Genomic DNA, 22,096 nt, shown 5'->3' with positions numbered 1-22,096 from the left:
ACTCTTTTTCTAAGCTTTTACATTATGAAATATGTAACCAGCCAGCACTAAGGTTAAACAAATATTGTTAGTGGTGAAAGCAAAACTTGCAACAATTATGTAATAAAAGCATGACCACTGCAACAGAAACACATAATTAGCAATTTAATTACAGACATCAAAACAAACTAAAGATGTCAATAAAAGAATCTTGTGTGACAAACTGCTTCCATTTCCCTGTTCTGCAATTCTAGGTCTTAATGTACTTCTTTATGTTTTAATGTATTTCAGAAATAAACAGTGCATAATAAAAAAGCAGATTCTGAATGTCATCTGACAGGATGTCATTGTGCCAGGATTTTTTTATTAACTACTGTATTTATTTTCTCACTCATACCACTCAGGTTCCTAATTCTCTAAAACACAAAATATTTCTTGCAACAGAAGCAAGAAAAATATCCATGTAAAAATGAGTAATATCAGTAGGTATGCGGTGTTTCACATTCATTTTAATAGTTTCAATAGCATGTTTCACATGCCTTCCCTAGGCATCATTTTCCAAATACACTGTATTTTCCCGCTTTGATTCCCCCCTTCAGAACTATTCTTATTGTTTACTATAACTCTGGTTGGATCACTTTTGTTACTGAGAATTATAACAGGGGAAATGAAATGACAAAGATATTAAGTTACTATCTTACTGAAATATTTGGGCTTCTTTTTCCCCTAACCATCTTTGTTTATATTTGTGGTATTAAAGTTGAGGTGCACACAAGAAGCATAATAAATGAATCACATTAATATGAACAGCTCATCTGTGACCTTTTTTACTTAAAGCTCTATGGGTGAAATCCTCACTCCATTGAAGTCAATGGCAAAATTCCCATGTTTCCAGAGACACATACTTACTGTTCTTCTCTTTAGACTGTTCAAGGTATCCCCTTTATCTCCTAAAATATCATGGACCTTTAAGCAGTAGGAGAAAACAGGCACATCTAGATGTGACAGTACTGAAAAAAGATTTCCATCTTGTGACATAAGCTGATGTATCTTGGCTGGGAGTTCAACAGCTACTTTTCACCTGTACATTACATGAAAGTCATGCTTCCTAAAAAATTTAAACTATTATCCCCTTAAAGCAGCAAGGAATCTACTTAAAAATAAACTTAGAGCCACTAAAACCACAATAGCGTCTTCTAATTATACCAGGATTTTTTATGGATATACTTTATTTTTGTGTTTACATTTTAGTTCTGCAGACAATATTCTTTATAGCCTTTGCTATTGGGACCTACACTGAGAGTCAGAACATGTTCTAACTATCTGTGTAAGTCCCAATAGCAAAGGCTATAAAGAATAATGCTTTTACATGTAGAGTGCGGAAATTTCCACAGTACAGAGGAACTGGGAAATTACTCTGAAGCAGCGGAAAGCTTTGCATGCTGTTAACATGCATATGAACTCCAAAACCATGATTTCAAACAGATGAGCTGATAGAGAGTACGAGGTTTAGTTATAAAGCCTCCCCACTTCATTAATGTGAACATCGTTAATGGATAGGAAGGGCTGAGCACCAGTATCTCCTAAGTGTCTGCAACTCATGTTAAGTGCTGCCATGTTCAGCAGCAGGCCCTGATTTTGCACTGCTAAGTTTGTATACTTCACTAGTTCAAAGGCTGGATCTGTTGTCAAAAGGGTTGGGGTGGGTCTGGCTTGGAAAGTCTTGTAGTTTCACTGTGCTAACAAAATAGGATGCTTAATCTATTGTAAAAAGAAAAGGAGTACTTGTGGCACCTTAGAGACTAACCAATTTATTTGAGCATGAGCTTTCGTGAGCTACAGCTCACTTCATCGGAGTGAGCTGTAGCTCACGAAAGCTCATGCTCAAATAAATTGGTTAGTCTCTAAGGTGCCACAAGTACTCCTTTTCTTTTTGCAAAGACAGACTAACACGGCTGTTACTCTGAAATTAATCTATTGTATCTCCCAAGAAGGAAAAAGGCACTGGGACAGATTCTCACCCCAACTCTAGCCCCTTTGCTCCAGGTACAAGGACCAGAACAACGTAAAGGAGATTCTGAAAGCCCTAGATCCAGCTGGGGGATAATTCCTCCAGCACAGGAACTGCTGAAGACAGCCACAGGCTACCTTAGGAGGACTCCCTTGCAAGCCATTGTTCACGGGGTGCACTGGGAGTAGGAGGGATCATGTATGGGGCAGGTACACAGCATGACAGAGATTTTCGGTAGTTCTTTGGCCCCAGAGGGCAGCCCAGGGACAGACTGCTGTAATACAGGCAGCCTCTCAGGGCTGTCTAAGTTATGATGGAGGCTGCTCCAGTCCCGAAAGCTGCCGAAGATCAGGAGGGTACAGAAGTGATTTAAAGAGGCACAACACAGAATCTTACTCATTGCACTGCTTCAGGGAGCTGTATGTCTAGTTGCTGGAGCAGAAGAATAAAAATGCTAAGATTCTTAGTTACAGTGTTATTTGACTGACTGACTGACTGACTGTCACCTTAAGCAAGTCACTGATCTCTTTGCCAAACTATGCAAAATATACAGTAACATTATAAAAGAAGATGCCGCATCTGTGGTAAGCAGAGCTGGTCAAAATTTTTCGTTCAAAAAATTCTTGATGAAAAATGACCTTTTTATGAAAATGTAAATTTTCATGGAAAATTTTCCTATACTTTAATGAAAAAACAAAATCCAAAATGACTTTTCCCCCTTTTTTCAAAACCCAAAAAACCTGTTTTTTTCTTCAGTTTTTAGTTTTCCAGTTATGATTCGACCATTTTTTTTACCTCCTTTTCTCCCCCACCCCTTTCCTTTTCAATGGGAAAGTGGGGAAAAAAGGAAATGGTGAAAAACCACAACTGAACATCACATTTTTATTTGATTTTCCATTAGTTTGGGAGATTTTTCCCACCAGAAACGTTCAAAATGTTTCACAAATAAATTCAATAAAATGAAAATGTTGAGTTAAACACACCATTTTTGACCACCTTAAGTATTAATCCTTTCTGAGGTAAAAAGTGAAAAGGATAACTTTGGCAGAATCCACAAAAGAATTTGTCCCTTAAACTTCCAAAGGAATCTGAAAATAAAATCCTCTACCACCCACAACACAGATTAGCAACAGAGGCATTCTGTGATTGCCACTGGCTCCATAAACCTGAAGTAGTATCCACAAGTATGTGTATGCATTCCTTCATAAGGAGCAATGGATAGTGCATCTTCATATCTTCATACCCCCACTAATCTTCTCTATCCCCTGATACTTCCTGGAGTATGGTGTTCCCATACAAAGCAGGTGCCTCCATGAGTTCCCAAAAAATTTGCACATTTCCTGAACACAACAAAACTGTACCATTTCTACCATGGGAAGACATTTGAAACTACAGAGCGACAATCAGGTTTTGTCAATAAGCAAACTAAACGGTAATTCACTATTTAATATTCAGATAGTCTGAGATTTAACAGTATAGGAAAGTCTTCTTGAGTTCTGTTGGCAACAAAAAACCATGAGTGCAAATCTTTGGTGCTTTGAGCGTCCTGCCAGACCCAAGATGAAAATGCTGATTTGTATTACTGCATGTGTAATTACAGTTACTTTGTAGGCTCTGCTTCAGACTTTGTTCCTCCTTGTGCTAGGATACACCACCATAACACAGTCTGTAACATCATTGTGCTGTACAGTAACTGAGAGCTAAAAGTAAAAAGCTAATGTATCTTATATACTTCTGAAGCTTCTCCTTCCTCTTTTATGTAATTCTTTTAGCTTTTTATCACAGCCTTTTAAAATTTATTGGAATTTATTTGATTTTCAAAAAAATTTCTCTCAGTTCCTCTAATAAAAAGAAATTAATCTGTGTGCCTTTGAAGACATCTCTCTGTTTTCCCACACTACAACAGGCTGTCCTCTCTCAATTATAGGCCCAATTCTCAAGGCTCTCTGTCTCAGTTATGTGCCCAATTGCTGAATCTGAGAAAACAGGTGAGGCTTTCAGGGCTTAACACTGTTAAGTACCGATTTGAGCACCAATATGGAATTTGGACACCTTAAAATTTGGAAATTGTGGCTTTTGTTTCCCCCATGTCAATATCTGCTATTTTTTTTAAATAGTCTGTATTATTACAGATGATGTCATAGCTATGCAATATACAGTAGTATATTATGGGAAATGCCAATTTAGAAGTCTGTAACAGAAAAATAAAATTGGAAACTCAAAAAAGGATCAATGTTAAGATCAATGTAGTAAACAAGACTGTGCAAGACCAAAAATGAATTAAAAATGAATTAATCAAAATTGACGTGTCTGAAATTAACCATATTGCTGGATAAAATAATGAGAGTATGGGCTATTTCACCAGCACTCCCTTTTGGGATTCTTTAAAAAAAGATTTTGTGGGGAAAATAAAGATGAACAGATGGAGGCTGCCATGACACTGGCTGATTGAAAGACAAAAGAAGTAGTGAGTTTCACCATCATGGCTGCCACTCCCACCATCTCCTGGGACCCCCAACTGTCTTGCGCTAAACAACCCAATGCTGGTACAAGTTTGTCCAGTCTCAGAGTGGCTGAAAAGACAGTGTGCCGTACCTGTTTCTCTCCAGCAGAGAGATTGCAGGTGAAAGTCAGCTGCATTTTTTCTCTTTGCTTTGCTTTTCTCTTCCTTTTTGTGTGTGTTTGCCTTGTTTTGTCTATGAGTCAACAGGATCGGACTTTAACAGCAACAATGACAGCTCTAGACCATCTTAACTAACTTCTCTCTTTTCTCCCACAAGGACAGTTATTACCATCTTTGATACCAACTAAATGACTGTCAAACAAAGTGTGTGTGTGGGGGGGTCCTTCTAAAAACTCTCTCCAGCTAAAGGGAAAGGAAACAAGGGATGTTGTTAAAATAAAAGCCTTACATAATACTTTACATTTCAAAGGCTTTAACTGTTTTGCCTTCTTTTCTGTATCTTCAATAAAAGGTTAAAAGGATGTTCAGTGGTGTGTTTGCCATGGTATTAAACAGGCTGAGGTCTCTGTGTACCAAACTCCAAGCCTTGTTTAAAACTGTTTAATGTTGGACAGTGACTGGGGTATGTTAAGACCTTTGGCCCATATAGTCCATCTAAATTTATACAACAGTTACTTCAAAAATACAGTTAAACATTTTTCAAACTTCAAGGAATGTTTAATTCGGTTCCAGTTTAAGTTCTGAGGCAGGTTTATGCCAATTCTTCCTTTAGCATTACTTTTTTCTTTTTAAATACCACACTGCACTTTTAAGTGGGGGGCATTTGTCCGGCTTGCTGGGGGAGAGGCAATAGTGCTTTTCAGGGGTGGGGAGGAAGAGAGTTCAGAAGCTGCTGCAAAAAGGGGAATGGGTCAGTGTGATGATGCTAACTCATCCCTTGGGACTGGAAGGGCAGAAGGGTTGAAAAGGGGCAAGCCTGGGCGGGAGAAGCCCTTTTCCATCGAACAAGTGGAGCAGCACCCACCCTCCTTCTCCTTAAGGTAACAAAAATACTAGGTTTGGTCAGGACCTGCTGTGGGCATCACGTTAGCTGCCCCTTTTCAGGGGGACTGGGAAGTACTTTTTCCCTCACCACCAGATCGGCTTAGGTTGAGTGGGGTTTTTTTTGCCTTTCCCACAGTGGCTTCAGGTGGACTTTATTAATGTGAGGCATGAAAGTTAGGCTATTATGCTGCAACTCATTATATAATGTGGCGCGGATGCCCAGTGCAGGTACTCCATACGGAAGGTATACAGTGACCGGATAAAAGCCTTAGTAAAGGACTTAAAAAGGAGGTGCTGATTAAAAGAACGGAAGGGGGGCAGGTTTGGGGCTCCTATGAATGGTATAGAAGGGAACCAATCCCTCTTTCTTATAGCACACCTTAACGCTAGTATGGAGTGTGGGGGGATGTTAAGATCCCAGCAATGGGTTGGCTGGAGGATCTGGATGGAAAAGGAGGGTCTGTCAGAAGCCCACCCCCCAAGTAGTTATTGAATGAACATGGGGTTATCTGCATCATACACTTTTATCTGCCAGATAGTCCCAGACATCTAACAATAAACCATATGAAGTGGCTCCTGTCCTTCTTTCGGTATCGCCAGACAATTTATTTCAGTATAGTTAGGAATGGTCCACTGTGAGATGACATGACTAGCACATGAGATGGTTCATCCAATCAAAATTCAATTTACTGCAGTAGTTTATTGGCATATTGCATTTCTATTTCATATTTCACAGAGGTGTCAACCTAACTGAGAAATCTGATCTTCTATGTAACATCACAGGCTTGAAGTATTTTTTATTGGTCTCTCGTATTGAACTTTTAACTTTTGACATATTCATCTAGTTTAATTGTCATTTTAAGTGAAATAAATGTTTGATTTCCAGAGATGATTCCAGCAAAGCTGTGGCTCCCTGAAAAAAAAATTGAGCAGGCCCCATATTAAAAGGGCCCGAGACTGAATGAGTGCCCTTCTTCCCTGCATCGGTCCCAAAATGCTGTGCTTTAACAGCTGTGAATGAAGCAGGAGGCAATAAGAAATGTATCAACAAAAGGATGCATTTCTGAAAAGAGTTTGGGCATCAGTGGATGGTGTTTCCTGTTAAACAGAGAAGAGAATCTCTGGTGCTTCCTAGCCAAGCTGAAGGAGGCAGGGGATACAGCTTAATGCTCAAGGTAGCTCGAATCATCACTGCCACCAAACTCGGTGAGGACAGAACTGGTTGTGCATCATTCCATGTGCAAATGGAGCATTAACAATAAAGGTTGCACTGTTCCTGGTGGCAGTAGGGCTACAATGAACTGGAAGCCTGCAATGACTACAGATATGTCAGCACAATCTTAACACAGCAGATTAACTTCTTTTGTGGGATATGGTACATGTAAAGCCATTTTGAAATTTTCTTTTACCTGAATATTATTTCCAGCCATAAATTAAGTGCCTCATACAACCTTTCTTCTAAAATACGGTTCATAGTTTTCAAAATAAAACCTACTGTGTAGGGCCAGATCCTCAGCTGATGTAAATGGGCAATGATCCATAGTCTTCAATGGAGTTGCCTTTATTTACACTTGGCAAAGGATCTTGTCCTGTAAATTTAATGCTGATTTATTTCCATTCCAACTTAGTGACTGAAGAAAGAGGGTTCAGTAAACTACTACTACCATATTTATACTTGTCATCTGGGATTAGCTAATTCCAGTTCAGCAGCGTACTCAATGTATAACTCCATGTCAACAGTAGCAGCCAAAAAATGTACACCTCACTTATTCTAGCAGTTTCATGAGTTAAGCATTTTTGGTCCCTAAAATGAACATGATTCTGCAAGGATTTTAATACATTAAATTGTAATGACATAAGAGTGTTACATAACTACTCTCCTACAGGAGTTTATACAGTACAGCATATAACGAAGCTGGAATATAAATGATGCATATACCTGCAAGGGAAAAATGGCTTTCTTTTTAATTGAATGGAATCTTTGTAAATAACGATATGGTAGAGTGTATTCAAAGGATTCAAAATGTTTGGAGAAACAGATTTGTTCACATTCTTCTGAATAATTAAATATACAGTGCAGAGACAGTAAAAATATTTCAGACTATACTTCCTACTTTCTAAGAAATATATTTAATGAAAATGAACAGAGACTCTATAATAAAAAATGCTCTAAAGACGTTATGCAACTTTCTTGCTGTCTTTTTTAAAATGCAAAAGTTAAACACATATTATGTATACTACAAAGGTTTGAAATTTTGGGGCCAGATTCTCAAGCCCATTCAACAGAGCGATGGCAATTTATATCATCTGTAGATTCAAACCTAAACATGTATGAGCTTGTATGATTGGAGGAACATATAATAATTACAATTCAATTATTCTTAGCATCCACATAGCTTCTCAAAATGCAATCATTCACATCTTGTTTGTTTCCTTATGTTTTGGGGGTTTCTTTTGGTTTTGTTGTTGTTGTTTATTGCTGGGAAGAATAATTTTTTTGAAAGGGAAAAAAAGATAAAGAAAAGAACAAAAGAGTACCTGTAACTGAAAATCAGTTGCAAAATGGGTTTTGAATATTGAATCATGTCAGTGAAAAATGGTCCATTTGTCTATATTTGGATAATTGAAAAATACAGCTTTTTTTCTTACACCCATACCAGCATTTCACTAAAACAATGTGTGTTTCAAAGGTACAGTTGTGTTCTCTCTCTCTCTCTCTCTCTCTCTCTCTCACACACACACACACACACAAAATATATGTTTCTACATATAGTGAAAATCTAACATTAATTATGCTCAACTTTTTGTAATATAGACAGAATTATTTCAGTGCAGTTCATACATATAATAAGCCAGGACTTTGAAAATGGGATCTGCAGAAGACATTAAAGTCCAGATGTAATGCAAATTGAACTATGTCAAAGTATCATTAAGGTCTAACTCAAGACATGTGGCAGGGCCTGCTTGCTCCTACCTTTGCTCAAGTCCACAAACAGCTCAGAGACCTTTTTGTGGGTAAAACACCATGTAGTTTATTTACACTATTAGTTTCCATTACTCTTATACAGTCCCCAAGCCTACAATCCTAGGGAGCCCTCAGATCTTGAGGCAAGCAGGAGAGAGCAATCTCTCTCTCTCCCACTCTCTTTCTGCTTCACTCTTTTTCCACTTCCTTCTTGTGCCTTTTGTATCATCTGCCCAATGGCCTAATTAGCCTCTTAGCTGTCCTCAGCCGGTCAGTTAGGCACAGCTTCTCTTTGGCCATGTCTACACTACAAACTTATGTTGACTTAACTTACGTTGGCATATAGCTACCACAATTATTATTACCACCAATTATTAAATTGCTTGTATGTGTGCAAACTTTGCTCTTTGTGACGGCGGTGCACATCCTCACCAGGAAACTTGTACTGATTGCATTGTCAGAGTGGGGCATTGTGGGATGAATCCTGAAAGGCAGGAACAGTTGACATAAGCAATGCAGCATCTCCACTGACAGTGCATCAACCTAATTACAATTGACTGTGACTCTACACCACTCGGGGAGGTGCCATTACTAACTTGGCACAGAGAGGCATTTATGTCAGTGGGAGCCAAATTTAAATGAAGACATTTGCACAGCTAGGTCAACGCAAGGCAGCTTATGTCGACCCAGCCATGCAGTGTAGACCAGACCTTAATAAGGTTTGCTCTAGAGTAATTAATTAGAGTTGCAGTGAGTAGAATGCTGGCTCAGCTGCTGTTGCCCAGCCCTCCTGTGATAGACCCCTAAACCAAGAGTATTCAGAGTGAAGGCTTACTATTACTATAATATGGCGAAGGTACTATGCTACAATACATTCTTTATTATTTTTTTCAGAAGTATTAAAATAAAGAAACCAATGTGGTCATGAAAGTATTATTTGGATTATGGAAGTGGATAACACAGACTTGTTTATCAAGCAAATGGATAATGTTTTCATACAATTTTAAAGGACAGAAAGGACAGAGGTTGACAAACTGTGAAGGTTTCTGTAGAAAGTGATAGTCTTCCCTTGTATTGTTGATTGCTATGGTCTCTTCTATCAGTGCATACTTTAAAAGAGTATGTAGGCTCCTTGATCCACATGTGGACGCTTAAATAAAAATCTAGTTCTCATAAGTGCTTAGCACCTACAGCTACCATTGTGTTCAATAGGAACTGTGGATTTTGGAACCAAGACACTTTTTGCAGGTGCCTACATGTGTATTTAGAAGTCTAAATTTAGGTAACCAGGCCTGAACATTTTGGGCACTAGAAATATCCCTCATTAGTCCATTAGGACAAGTTGCAAGATAGTTTCTTCCAGGAAGAATTTATTTTCAAAATATGAAACCCTAATAAGTAAGATTACATAAGTAAAATGGCATTGCCTCAGCCCCTGAGGCAGCTAGGAGCTAGGATTGCAGGCCTTTATAGCTTGCAGAGATCATGATCACCATATCAGAATCAGTTCACACATGTTGTGAATGAGTTTTTCAAGTTCTGATTCTCAGGAAATATATACTGTCTGGTGTAAATAACTATACTGTTCATTATTCCAATATATTTTGTTAATGTACACTATGTTGAAAGCTAATATATTAATATATTCAGTAGCTATAATTGCCCTTTTTGGTGGTTTATCTTTCATGTCAGGTCATTAAGATGTCGTACACTGTATAGACAAGTCACCACACAATACCAATCCACCACAGGACAATATGTTAATATTAGATGGATGAATAACTGTATTAGCATCACTTTATAAAAATGAGGCTAAATTGTGCTTTAACAATTTGCCCTATCTAAGGGGCTTAGACATAGGCCTCAAGAGCAACATAAAAAAGGAATCATGCCTCAGGAGAATGATTCCTTCCTTGATCCATCCTTTGTAATAACCTGAAACTGGTCTGCTGAAATGGATAACTAACACCCTTTGCCCCACATACTTGGTCAACTATATTGAGGGTCAAGGTTCCTGGAGTCAAGGTTTCAACCTCTTCCTGCCCCTCATGAACCACTTGCTCAATGGCAAAGTAGCAGGTGCAAAGGACCTGGCTACTCCTTCTCCCCCTCACCCAAAGCCAAGGTCTACGGGTGTATGTGTATATGTCAGGGGCCTTGTTCCACCTTATGCTTCTGCACAGCTAGCACTAGCCAAGTTACAATCTCACTTCAGCACATGCACAATCAACATTACTAACATGGCTATATTAAATATGACAATTAACAACAGGCAGTCTTCCCAGCACTTTTTGCTTGCCATGTTTTTTGTTTGTTTGTTTGGTTTTGGGTTTGGTTTTTTGGTTTTATAAAAATAACGTCTGAGTAACAGGCATGCAAAAACATAGCCCTCTTGCCTAAAACAGCCCATTTCTATGCATAGTTCAGCCTTTAAACAATTGCCTATAACTGGGTTACAGTCGGTCCTGCACACCCCAATAAATGGAAAACCTAGCGGTGCAAACAGGTGAAACTACAATTTGTGTTTATACAGCACCTAGCACAATGGGGTCTTGGTCCATGATTGGGGATACTAGGCACTATGGTAATACAAATAATAAATAATAATAATATAAACATGTTTTCATGTCATGAACATTCTTTAACCTACACAGTGTTTGCCTCAGTCTCATACCTGTGGATTTCACAGTAAGCTGGACTATTACAAGAGTGATGTGAAGCTCAAACACAATACTTGACCTAAATACATTATGTAGCACTAGATGCCTGTTAAGTAGGTCAGCATGGGCTTTTAAAAGTTATGCAAAACTTATTGCTGCCACACAGCAGACATGTCACTAGTCAGGAAGTATAAGAATCAGTTTTATAGGCTGGAGGAAATTTCTTCTCATCATACGAAAATCTCTTAAATACTAGAATATGCTGCTTGTCATATGTCTTTAGGCCTAGAATGTACTAAAAGTGAGCTAGGCAGTTGATGACAAGTTTAACAATCCTCAGCTTCGTGTTATGTAGAAGATTTCTCTTTGAAAATGACTACACAAATACTTATTTTTCATTCTTGCAGTCAAAAAGATTGTGATTTACAGAACATAGTAGGCTAAGTTGCTAAGCCAGAAAAGTTTATATTTTCACTGAATGTAAACTCTTATTGATTCTTTTCAGCAGTGACTAATCAGAGATAGATGTATTGAAATATAAGGCTTAATCCTGAAAACTCTCAAGCAGTGTGGATGGGAAGGGTGGGGCTGAGGGAAGAGCATATCTGTTGTGCCATGCACACATACCCAGGAGGTAGCCAGGCAAAAATCCATGGTGTGATGCAAGGTGAGCTGGATTCACATTCCTTTCTTTATACGGGCTTAGGGGGTCAAGACCGGGCCTGGGTGGTGCAATGGGGCTGTCAGTCATACTATGGAAATCAGGCACTCAGAAGCCATTGACTTAGGAAACTAGTAGGTGTCACAATAAGCTGAGCAGCCCTTTCACTCACACTATTCTGCACCTATATAAAGCCCTTCCTTACCAACCAAATTATTTTTACCATCTTATTTGGACCACAAAAGCTAGCTCTGGACTTCTATGCGGAGAGCTGGGATGGGTGTCCAGTTTCTTCTTTCCAGATAAGGCTAGAGCCTTCAAAATAAAATGTATACAAATCTCCACTTACTAAAACAGCTGTATACGCATGATTTCCTGCCTTCCTGATTTCACATTCATTTTAAAAGAGCTCAGTTTTCATTCTTCAGTGCTGTTGATTTAGGAGTAAATAAGCTTTAGTAGCCCTGCATTGTCAGAGGATCTCACAAAGGCTTTCCCATAGGTCTCTCAATGTTGTCGTTCGTGTAGGTATGTTGCATATTTTAGTTATCATTTAAGTCAAATGCAGTTCCTCTGAGACAAGTGATTATATTCTTTTTCTGTCTGACCTAGTGAATACTTCAATGCTCCAAATATTCAGTATTTCTACCCTGCAGGCACTAATGTCCCACCAACCAACACCAAATGCTCATAAAACTAGGCAAAGTGACAAAAAAATAGGCATACTGTTATTTTGCATATTGAAAACATATACTTCCTTTTCTGTTTCTTCTTTTATTGCTTTGTTATTTCATCATTATTCACCAAGGTTCTTGCCTTCATTTGCAGAGTTTGGGTTTTAATGTAATGGCCATTCAATAAAAATGTTGCGTTTAAGGGTTTGCATATCATCCCATTTTCTCTTCAACCCTTCAGCAACCATATGGCAAGCAATCAGGTCTGCAATCACTAGGTCCATATTATGTAGAGCATGATTTCAGCATTATGCTATTACCCATCTGTTTCTGTAGAAAAAGACATGAACCCTTGCATAAGAGGTCAGTGGTTTCATTGCACACCATATTCCAGAAATCTATCTCTGTTCACTTGAGATCACTTTTGTGATTTACTCTAGTCTCCAGGCCAGACTTTTTAAAAAAAGAAATACAGACAATCAGCACAATTTGTCTGACTGTTGTATGAAATTATTTGTAACAGTCATTCTTTGCACTTATACTTCCTTTTGTTAAAAATGCTCTCCTGAGATCCTGATTTTTTTAAATGAAAGAAGAAAGAAATAACAAAAGGGACAGCCTCACCCACTTTTATTTAACAGATTAGTTAAGGTATAATGATGAGGTTACATCTTTGGCATCAATTACTTTATGTTCAAAAAGATTTTTTTTCCTAATAAAAATTACATAAACTGATATTTTGCTTTCTCTACTGTGAAAGGATGGGCATAATTTTAATGTCAGCTTTTAATTTGACTGAGTGCTGATTTCCGTGTGCAATATAAAGACATGTCATAATGAACTTCAGATGCACTCAATCAAGCTTTAAAAAAAAAGAGCTAGCTAATAAGGAGTTTAAAGTTGCTGTGGGAAGCTTAGTTAACCATATCATGTCACAGGATACTTCAGGGGTGTTCTCTACTACACTGAATAGTTATATCACCATAAACTCTATGTCACAAATAAAGAAATACAGAAACAAACCTAGGCTAACTGATGTACAACACAGCATATCTTATGTGTTATGTTATTCAACCTCCGTACAAGGTCTTTAATAGAACATCCATGCTTCACTAGAGCAATACAATGGAACTTCATTTAATACCACCTTTTATACAACCTGTGAGCCCACTTTGCAAAAATATTTGCCTAAACTAAATGCAAAAATCCCATTTTTGCACATGCAAATGGCACTTAGGCACACAAAGTGTGGAGCTGCACCAAGTGTCAATTTCTACATGTGAACGTGGGGTTAGCAAGTGCAGATTTGGCAACCACCTGTCAAACTTCCCCATTCCAAAATACTTTAAAAAGTTAAATCATATAGTTGCAGCATTAAGAAACAGTAGAGCAAGAGTGAAACCAAAGGATATGCCACAGGCAAGAGAAAAATACCTGTTTCTAGTTCACATATGAAATGAGGTGCAGAGTTGATGAGGTGGAGTGACATAGGACGGCTGCTACTAGTGGTAGGAGCTATTGTGGAGAAGACTCACACACCATCATTGTGTGATAGGACATAGAGTAGGCCAGGTCAAAGCTCAGAAGTGGGAATGGTGAGGGAAACAGAGACACAAAATCTTTGGTATGCTAGGGTAAGTCCAATGAGGGTCTTAAAACAGAGGCAGCAATTTTGGACTTGATCCTGAAGAACATGGAAAAGAGGGAGTCAAGCTCCACTGTGTAAGTAGGGAAGGAGATATGTAGCTTTCTGCAAGTATTGGAGTCTGGGGAGATGGATCATGGGAAGTCCATACAGACAGAAATTGCAATAGTCAAGGCAAGAGGAAATGAAGGTAAAAATAAGGATTTCAGCAGAGATGGAGATGAAGCAGTGCTATACACAAATAACACTGTGAAGGTAACGTGCAAATTGCAGATATACAGTAGAACACATAGGAAGAAAAGAAGAGTTTGAGGTCAAGGATGAGTCTAAAGTTACAGAGAGTTAAAATAAATGGAAGGAGATGAAAGCAACAGAGTTGTATGACAATGAGCCTCTAGCCTGAGATAAGCATATATGTTTCGAATTATTTCGTTGAAGAAAATTGAGACAAAGACACAAGTTTAATGGGTCAAGATAGGCAAAGAGAGTCAACAAGACGGAGTTGTAAAAGATGTCAGAAGTTGATTAGCATCAGCATAAAAGTAGCAGTTGATTATCATCAGCATAAAAGTAGCAAAAAAAGATGAACTGCTGAGATCCTTTTCCATCAACAGGAGCATAGAAGGTGAAGGTCCCCAAGGTAAAACTTATGCTGGGAAGAAGAAGAAAAAATTTGGCATTTAGTATCATCAGAGATCTTGAAGAGCCTGAATATAGTGTCAGAGAACACTGCATGACCCACCTCTGTACAATGGCCTTCTTCCAATAATAAAGCTAAAGCATAGTTCTGCATTACAACTCTTGGAAGACAATCAACAATTTTTTTTAACTCATGAAGTAGTCTTAATGAGGACAATGCACAGAGCTTTGATCCATTAATGATGGAATTTATCTTTCTTTATATATTTTAGGTACCTAGATGCTAAGTGCCAGTACAGTGATAAGCGTATTAAAGAAATGATAGACAGATTAGATAGACAAAGACAGACAGATCAGATGAGATCCAAAAGAAGAAGGTAAATATGAAACATAAAAGCAAAGTAGAAAAGTAAAGGGCAGTGAATTGAGTCTAGAGGGATGTTATAGATACAGGGTCTTGGCAAACGACTGGAGAGATTTCCTGAAGAAAAATATTAAGCAGACAAAATGTAAATTGTTACCTTTTTTCCCAGTTTTCCTATATGCTATGACTATATATGGTATAAACACTATAAAAATTAATGAAAAATGCAAAGTGTTTGAGGCATAACTATGGTAGGTGAAAATTACAGGCGGACAACCATCAATTACAGAATAAATGCTATTCAAGGCTGAAGTAATAATAGCTGGCAAGACATATTAATACAGTTTGACCTACAGTTTTATTTACTACTTTCAGGCACTCTGAATGTCACAATGCTTACATACACAATGTTAATGCTTCAAACTTTAGTAAAATACAGCTAGAGTTAATTAAAATTACATAATCAAGGATATATCTTACAATAGTTTAGATAGAATAATAAAGAGAGATTGATCAGTGTTTATTAAATATTCTAATAATTATTCACCAGAAGTTATACAGTAAAAGCTAATCATAACTTTTAAAGATATTTTTTTTAGTTGAAAAATCTTCTTACTTTGATATTTGTTAGTTTCTGAAATTAATGCATTTAGGAGCAGAGATTTTGGCAAACAAAGCTGTATTATGCACAGATAAAAACTATTTCCCAATAACATTGTTGACCATAAACTGCTAAAAGCAAGAAAATTCAAGGGTAATGCTCCATCTTTAGCTTATGGAACAGGGGGTGAGGCACAGCACTTCGAGTTGGAAATGTGTAAGCTTTCATTTTGAATTTCCTGGCTCTTGTCTGATTTTTCCTTCTACAGATGTCTTTGTTAGAGGTTTTTTCTTAACAGTAGACTGTCATCCAACTGTCTGAGAGACAGTAGTCTATAACAAGTTATAATATCATATGTCTGTGAGTTGGTTGCTTACCTCTTCAACAGGGTTGCCAACTTCCTGATTTCAGAAAACTGAACATCCTTGCCCTGCCCCTTCCCTGAGGCCCCGCCCCCCGCTCACTCCATGCCCCCTCCCTCCATCGCTCGCTCTCCCCTACCCTTGCTCACTCACTCATTTTCACCAGGCTGGGACAGGGGTTTGAGGTGCAGAAGGGGGTGAGGGCTCCTGATGGGAGGGTGCACTCCGGGGTGGGGCCAGAGATGAGGAGTTTCGGGTGCAGGAGAGGGCTCCAGGCTGTGGCCGAAAAGTTTGGCGTGTGTGATGGGGCTCCGGGCTGGGGCAGGGTGTTGGGGTGTGGGGGGTGAGGGCTCCGGCTAGGGGTGCGGAATCTGGTGTGGGGCCGGGGATGAGGGGGTTGGAGTGCAGGAGAGGGTGCAGGCTATGGGAGGGAGTTTGGGTGAGGGAGGGGGCTCAAGGCTGGGGCAGGGGGTTGGGGTGTGGGAGGGGGTGCAGGCTTCAGGAGGGGCTCAGAGCTGGAGCAAGGATGTGGGAGGTAGTTCGGGGTGCAGGCTCCAGGTGGCGCTTACCTCAGGCAGCTCCCACAAGCGGCCAGTATGTCCTTGTGGTCCCTAGGCGTAAGAGTGGGCAGGGGGCTCTGCGCATCGTTGGTCCTGTCAACAGGTGCCGTCCCAGCAGCTTTTATTGGCCATAGTTCCTCCCTGACTGCCCCTCGGCTTAGGGGACACAAGGACATGCCGGCCACTTCTGGGAACCATATGGCGCTAGGGCAGGCAGGAAGCCTGCCTTAGCCCTGCTGTGCCGCCGACCGGACTTTTAAAAGCCCAGTCAGCAGTGCTAACCGGAGCCGCCAGGGTCCCTTTTCAACCCGGCGTTCTGGTTGAAAACCAGACGCCTGGCCACCCTAGTCTTCAATTGCATGTGCTGCCTTTGCCTCAGTTTCCTCTCTCTGACTGTGTATAGTTCAGCCCTCCAGCCAAACCAAAATGTCATCATCTTCCCAGGTAAATCAAACTTCAAAGATATCAAAAAGAATCACACAAGTCCTTCATTCTCCTTGGGACACGGCTATCATAAGCGTCTGTCCCTCTACCCTATACTGAGGGGTTTATGGACTCCTTTTCCTTGGTTGCAGGAGTATAACTGCACCACCTCTAAGTAGCACCATGGTGTCATTAGGTGCCTGTGTCTTCCTTCTACCATAGGTTTCAGCTCTGGGATGCAAAGCAGTGAAGCATCTGTATGCTTCAAAATCAGCCATTCTTCTACACTATTTCCCTGAGGCTGCTTCCTATCTTTGCCTGTCTACATGCCTGGTCAAGAAATGAGAATTATTTTCCATGATAAACACGAATTATTTTCTGTGGAAAATTTCAAAAAAAAAAAAGGAAATGTTTTTGTTTTGTTTTAATTTTTTCATTGATTTTTCCAATTTTTCAATGAAATTATTTGAAACAAAGAAGTTGCTTTGATTCAAATTGAGTTGAATTGAAATTAAAATTTCTTGGTTGCCCCATCCCCCTTTTTTATTCTTTACCACCCTCCTTTTCCAAAAGGGTATAAAAATAATTAAAACACAAAACTAAAGTCCTTTCATTTCACTTCAATTCCATTTCATTTGAGTCAAGACAAAAATGTTTTATACTGAATCAATCGGAAATCAATTTTGTGTCTGGAACAGTTCCCCTGAGAAATTGGAAACCTTCCAATGATACAAAACTGTTATGTGAGAGTTTTCACATAATTTTAAAAACCATTTTTTCAGTGAATAACTTTTTTGATGATTATTTTGTTTCATCAGGTCTAGTGTCTACCTCTTAGGTCTCCTCTCCAATCCCTGTCCCAGACTTCTACAGTGCAGGCCCACTTTCTGTGCTAGGAGAACCACTGGCAGTCTTCCCCATGCACTGGTCATGCCCTTAGCCTCCCCAACTACCACTCTCCACAGGTCTCACCTTTACACTCAGCAGAAGCAGTGTAGCCAACGCTTGTGCTTTTATCACAGTTTTATAATATTTGTGGTTATGTTAATGCCTGAGTTCCTCTGATTATGTGAGAATCTGAGCTTAGATTTAAAACAAAAATAAATATGTTTCCAGCCATCTCCTTCCATTTTTATTTATCTTAGGTTAAACGTACTGTGTACTACTATTTCCTCTTGGCCAATTCCATGTTCTTCTTCATGCTGGCCAATGTGACAATTATCATCTCCCATGAAAAGTGATGGGATTATTCAGGAGAGAGAAGAGGACAGACCCGGTGGAACATTGACTGAGAGTGGGAGAAAGGAGGAGGAGGAAAGAAACAGTTGGAACAAATAGCAAAAGCAAAAGTAAAATGTGGCATCTCAAATTTAGGGAAGGTTTCCAGGTGGGTTTCTAAGTAAAGGATGTTCTTGGCCATTTTGAGGGCTGAAATTAGATCAAGGAGGATTAGAAACAAGAAATGGCCTTGACCCCACCCAATTACCTCTTTCTGGCCAAATGTCATCTCCTCCAGTGGCACAAAGGGGAAGGAAACCTGGCTTTAATTCATCTGTTCTGGTCCCCTTAACTTAGTGGAAGTTCTGAGTATGTGTCAAGGTTGAGAGGGGTGTGGCCAGAGTGCATGGTGCTCCAGCAGTCCTGGGCTGCGAGAAGGGTTGTATTAATGTTTCAATGAAAGTCAGGACATTCCTGAGGCTGCTATAACTTGCACTTGCAACTGGACTGACTGCCCCCAGGACTTGAGACAAAAGGACTGAAAAATAGCAGAAAGTCACCAGTGTCTCATCCTCTTCAGGTAAGGTACCCAGAGTTTGGTGCACCCAATGATCTAATCCTACACGTTTAAAACTTGTCGTCCTTCTCCAAACCTCACCTTTCCTTTTTCTGTAACTGTCAGCAATTCCATGACTGCATGGACCAGAAGATCACAACCTTTTTGTTATCCATGAGTCTTCTCCATCTTCCCCAACAGAATCTCTTAATAAACCCTGCCTTTTCCATCTCTAGAATATCTAAAAAATGTGCTTATTCCTTTCTGTCCTGCTCCAATCCTTACCCAGGCTTTAATACTCTTGTGCTTTGACTCCCATAATTACCTCTTTCTTTATCCCCCACTCACAAATTCCTTAAGTTATACTCTCTGCTTCCTCCGGTCTACCACCTCTTAGCAGTATTTCTCCAAAACTGCAACAGGTGACTCAATATTATTGTTTCAGCCCAAATGACATGTACCTCACTCTACTCCTGCCTATTCTGCTTGGTTCCCACTCACCATGAAGGGACTGGTAGTGCTATATTTACACCCTTCCCTTGCTTACGGAACAGGTTGGTAGAGATGCTGAGATATTTGACCTTTCCCTGGTAGTACGTAAGGAGTAGGCATAGCAGACTGCAGGACCTGGATGGAAGGTGGTGGCACGGCCAGCTGGAGGAGAAGGTTACAGGGGTACAGAGTGTTCTGGCCCTGCACTGAGCCAGGTGGGAATGAGGAAGGAATAGCTCTGAGGGTGGGAGCCTGGAGGAGCAGCTGAGGCTTCCATAGCTAATTCATTCATAGCTAAAAAGTCATGTTACAAGACTGGGAACCAACATCACTAATTCAAAGCAGACATAAAAAAATCTAGTGCGTAAATACTTACTTTGGTGTGCAGATTTTTTTTTAACTCTTGCACACACAGAACTGTACGTGGGTGATCTCACACAAATAATTTGCATGTACAATTACTGAAAGTGGTACTGCAATGACATGAGCAGGGTCTTACCAAATATGTCTGAGAATCCTGGACAACTTTTTCTCTGAGAAACTTTAGTGTCTCCAAATACAAATATATCCTTCATGGCAACAGTGACCCTAGGTACTACCATAATACAAGTTAATACACAAATAAATAATAATAATAATTTTGTGAATGTATGCCATTATTGAAAAATAGATCCCTCAGATTCACAATGGTCAGTTTTGTTGGTCTGATTGCCTAAAAAAAAAAAAAAGAGTAACTTATTTTTAAACTATGGAATTTTTATGACTTCCCCCTCAAATTACAAAAATAAATCAATAAACGTAAACCATATTATGCTTTAGATGTCTGAAATCCGTATAAATATTTTTGTTACTTCCTCCTTCATGGAGGAAGGATTTTCTTGTTGATAAGCCATGAGACAGACTCATGATATCTGGATTTTAGCCCCACCCAGCTCTGTCATCGACTTCCACTGTGAATGAGAGCAATTGGCTCCACTGGGATTCAGACCAAATATGAACACAGCAGGTCAGCTGCAGATGTTTAATATTTTTCCCTCCGCCATTTTCTGTTGGTCTTCTTAGAAAGTGAATACTTTGGGTCTAGGACTGTATCTTGATGTATGTTTAGAAAATTCCTAACATAATTGTGAGCACTGATGTAACACAAACAGGCCCGCCAACATAGGGGGGGCAAAGAGGGCAATTGCCCAGGAGCCCAGGCGATTTATAGGGCCCAGGACCCTTGGACGCTGCTTCAGTAGCAGCAGCCAGGAGCCCCAGGCCTTTTTAAATTGGCCGGGTGGGCCATAGGGCTCCTAGACATAAGCGCTGAGTGGGTGCTGAGTACCCACCAGTGGGCCCCTCCTCCCCTCACAGTGCCTCCCGCCAGCAGCAGGCCCCGCCAATCAGCTCGTCCCCAACCTCCCCTCAGTGCCTCCCGCCCATCGCAGTCACCTGTTTGGTGGCATGCCGGAGGCGTTGGGCAGAGGGGAAGGAACGGGGGATGGGAAGAGGCGGGGCAGGGCCAGGCCTGGGTGACACTTGACCCAGATGCCAAGAGGGGCGGGACCAGCCCCTTCTAGCCACTGAGACGCTGCTCTGCAGCTGCCTGAGAGAGCCTGGCTGGGAAGGTGACTTCTGCTCCCTGCCTGGGCTTGGGTGCCAGGGTCCCCAGCAGCCAACCCAAGTGGGGAGTGGAAGCCTCTTCCTCTCCAGCCAGGCTCTCTCAGGGAGCTGCCAGGCAGGGCTGCAGAGTAGCAACAGGGAGGGGCCGGGATTAAAAGGGGTTCCCTCCTGCTCCCCGCCTGGGCTCCTGCCCACCAGGGAGAGTGGCAGAATGTGTCGTGGGGGGCAGGTGCAGTGGGAGGATGTCATAAATATAAAGGGAAGGGTAAACCCCTTTGAAATCCCTCCTGGCCAGGGGAAAGCTCCTCTCACCTGTAAAGGGTTAAGAAGCTAAAGGTAACCTCGCTGGCACCTGACCAAAATGACCAATGAGGAGACAAGATACTTTCAAAAGCTGGGAGGAGGGAGAGAAACAAAGGGTTTGTGTGTCTGTCTGTAGTCGTCTTGGCCAGGGACAGAACAGGAATGGAGCCTTAGAACTTTTAGTAAGTAATCTAGCTAGGTATGTGTTAGATTATGATTTCTTTAAATGGCTGAGAAAAGAATTGTGCTGAATAGAATAACTATTTCTGTCTGTGTATCTTTTTTGTAACTTAAGGTTTTGCCTAGAGGGGTTCTCTATGTTTTTGAATCTAATTACCCTGTAAGATATCTACCATCCTGATTTTACAGGGGGGATTTCTTTATTTCTATTTACTTCTATTTTTTATTAAAAGTCTTCTTGTAAAACACTGAATGCTTTTTCATTGTTCTCAGATCCAAGGGTTTGGGTCTGTGGTCACCTATGCAAATTGGTGAGGCTTTTTATCCAACATTTCCCAGGAAAGGGGGAGTGCAAGTGTTGGGAGGATTGTTCATTGTTCTTAAGATCCAAGGGTCTGGGTCTGTAGTCACCTAGGCGAATTGGTGAGGCTTTTTACCAAACCTTGTCCAGGAAGTAGGGTGCAAGGTTTTGGGAAGTATTTTGGGGGGAAGGACGCGTCCAAACAGCTCTTCCCCAGTAACCAGTATTAGTTTGGTGGTGGTAGCGGCCATTCCAAGGATAACGGGGGTAATATTTTGTACCTTGGGGAAGTTTTGACCTAAGCTGGTAAAGATAAGCTTAGGAGGTTTTTCATGCAGGTCCCCACATCTGTACCCTAGAGTTCAGAGTGGGGGAGGAACCTTGACATG

General features: G+C 40.3%; 1 protein-coding gene and 1 long non-coding RNA gene across 9 annotated transcripts in view; one reads left to right on the top strand and one right to left on the bottom strand.

Moving 5' to 3' along the window:
* Positions 1–22,096, bottom strand: part of LOC140909618 (uncharacterized) — a 754,751-nt gene that overhangs the window by 523,883 nt on the left and 208,772 nt on the right. The gene's annotated exons all lie outside the window — the stretch shown is intronic.
* Positions 1–22,096, top strand: part of LOC144930437 (uncharacterized) — a 195,871-nt gene that overhangs the window by 172,870 nt on the left and 905 nt on the right. The window lies entirely within an intron of this gene.

The sequence above is a fragment of the Lepidochelys kempii genome, chromosome 3 (assembly GCF_965140285.1).
Source record: "Lepidochelys kempii isolate rLepKem1 chromosome 3, rLepKem1.hap1, whole genome shotgun sequence".
In the NCBI taxonomy this organism is placed as follows: domain Eukaryota; kingdom Metazoa; phylum Chordata; order Testudines; family Cheloniidae; genus Lepidochelys; species Lepidochelys kempii.
The sequence above is the reverse complement of the archived record's forward strand: the minus strand, read 5'-3'. Positions and strand labels throughout refer to the sequence as shown.